The sequence below is a fragment of the Mya arenaria genome, chromosome 7, assembly GCF_026914265.1.
Source record: "Mya arenaria isolate MELC-2E11 chromosome 7, ASM2691426v1".
NCBI lineage: Eukaryota > Metazoa > Mollusca > Bivalvia > Myida > Myidae > Mya > Mya arenaria.
In genome coordinates, this window is record NC_069128.1 from 26,918,053 (window position 1) to 26,921,062 (window position 3,010).

Below are 3,010 nucleotides of genomic sequence, written 5' to 3' on the forward strand. Positions count from 1 at the left end.
ATTAATGACATGATTCAGAAAAAATACGAACTACTTCTACTGATGTACCGGCATACATCACCCGAGGTGGTTTTCGATAAAGAATGACCGAGGAGTTCCGAATGAGCTTTAAGTATAACATAATCGTGTGTCGGCTTGGTTTCAAATGAAACGATGTAGTTCGTGCAATTAACTTTGTACTTCAGTCATAAGGAACGTATGGATATTTAACGACAACGTGGAGTATTGGTTAAGCCAGTTATTGACTAGTTGGAGCAATGTGGAAACGTTTTAATATAATATGTAGCAAATTGTTTGTTTTGTGGTCGATTTTTTTTAATGAGAATTTCAACCTTTGATCAAAAAGTAGAAACATGAGCATTTATGACACTACTTCAGTTGGGCTGGCTTCAATACTGGTCTTAATTGTACCTAAGAACAATGTAGCTAATCGTACACAACAATACACGTAAAATATGAACGTTTGTCCATGTTGAAAATGAGAATATATATATAAAGAACAAGGTAGATAAAGTCGATTAACTCATCAAACTTTACAAATTCTAGTTTCGTTTTTTGTTGTAGTTGAAAATAATTCCTCAAAGGTATACTTACGAGAGAATGGACAAACGATTCGGAAGTTTTTTTTTAATAAATAGGTGTAAATTGGATTAGAACTAAATTAATTTATTAATAGGCAAACGGAAATGAAAATAGGTTATGAAAATATGTCATTTTGTCGGGGAAAAGCCCTTAGCACCCCGCCCCGTCTCTCAACGCCGTTTAGAATATATAATGGCGCTAGTCAGATTGATATTGCATGAATGCTGACAACGGAGAAAACAGCGAGTGATGTACGTTTACGTCAGTTTAACCAAGTCAGTGAGTATACAAACCGGGCCTGTTTACTTCATGCTAAAAATCTTCCAGAAATATACGAAAATAATAACTGATTTTTTATGGGTATATTGGTATTCGACACCAACATCGTAGTTCTAAGAAAGTAGAGTACTCAGTACTGGTTTAAACACGAGAAAGTTGTGTCCGTTTAAAGGTACTTTACACCGGGTAAGAACCAAGAGGACTCTTTGTAAGGACCTTGGGTATCGCACACGGATCTCTTTAGATCTCACTTCTTTTCTTTATTTCAGATAATAATCTTGATGTGACTGGGAGATGCAGAGTCTCTTCCATCTCATGTCACAAACAATCGTATCAGAAACGCATACGCTCTTACAAACAACACATTGGGACCATAAACACAATCATACATGTTACATTGTTCATTTATTGGTCATTTATTGAACAAATTATAACTTTAGAAAATGGAACATGGGCATATGTTAAATGTATCTGCAATTAAATTACTTCCATCAATAATTACCTTGTTCATTTATTGAACTAGGTAGACGCCTAGACGGTACATGAACATGCTTATGGTTTATGCAATATAATAATTTTACTTATATCTAATAATTACATTGTTTATTTATGTAATTACGAAGACAGTTCATGGAATTATGTACCTGGTATTTGCAGAATGTACCGTAAATTTCCCTGATTTTCAATTCAATTTTTTTAGACATCCGTTTGCGCTTATTTTTATTGTTACAAAATGTAACTATCATTGTTCCAAGTTCGGTCAATCTGGAATAGCTTGCCAAAGCACATACACATGCATCATTCTAAAGGAAATAACCATACAGGCATGTTCCATTTCTCTAAACCTAGTAGATAAAACGTGCAAATCGTTTCTCTCCTCAAAGCCGGGTTTAACCGCTTTTATAGAAACCCTGGCAAGTTCATTTTGCATTTTTTGTTTAATTTGGTTACAGACAGGATATCATAATTTCATACGGTAATTCGCACTTTTGTACATTTGTACTATAAAGAAGAAAGCTTGCAACGTATAAATAAAGCGATTTTTCAACTGCTGGTGGACATGCAAACATGTCCTTTTTGCCGGGGTCAAAAGGATATCTAAGTAACATCAGACCATTTTGATTCCTGGAACGGAATTGTAATTCATCGATTTGAGGCTCTCTGACTACGTCTGCTAGTGAGTATAGTCACGCCTTTGTTGTCGCCCGGCCTGCGGCGTATTACGCATACTTGATGGCTGTAAGGTACGCTATGTCGTTTGGCGGTTCAAACATAAAGTCCTATTTCTTAGTAATAAATAATCAATTATATTAACTTATATTACTTAGCGCTGTCAAACAAATCATTGTCGTCACAAGGCAGCAAACGTCAATGGAACAACAGTAGTATCATACTCTATGTGTTGCCTCGTTTATCGTCAATCGAACAGTCACTAATCAAACAAACAAGCACCAGTTGCCATTAAGACATGAAATTTAGCAAAGCGATAATAATTATGATAATATTGTGAGAGGTCGTGTATGCTATCAACAAGTCTTCTTCAACTTAATGAACGCATATAAAGACATAACAGGTAAAGGGACGTTGAACCGATACAGCAATGATTTGATATCGTACGGAAGCCACACGAGTAACCTACCTTAAGTAACTTGTATGAGCTATATATAGAACATAGAAGACAATTATTGTCCATCTCAATAAATAGGTGTGTTTCTCTTTTTAATACATATTATTCATGAACCCTTAAATACAAATCGGTTATTCTTTAATACGGTAATGTAGACGCTTTACTTAAATATGTGTTTACATCTTTATAACAGTCATAAGTAAGTATTACATTAATTTAAGTGATACATTTTGTTTCATGAATACTTTCGAAATAACTCTCCTCTATAATGTACAACCAGTTTTTATTGCTATCTTATAGCATAGGGGTTTAAGTTATTTTAAATACTAAGACTGGCTCATATGTATATTATCGACAGACATCATGCATGTTCAGATAATTGACGGACATCTTGTATAAACTGTTCAAAGTCAAGTTTATATGGTTTAATCAACGTCTTCAAATTATGTTTCTAGACGCTAAACTATGAACACTAGGTATCAAGACTGTTCATGGTACACCACAGTATGTATTTATTATACA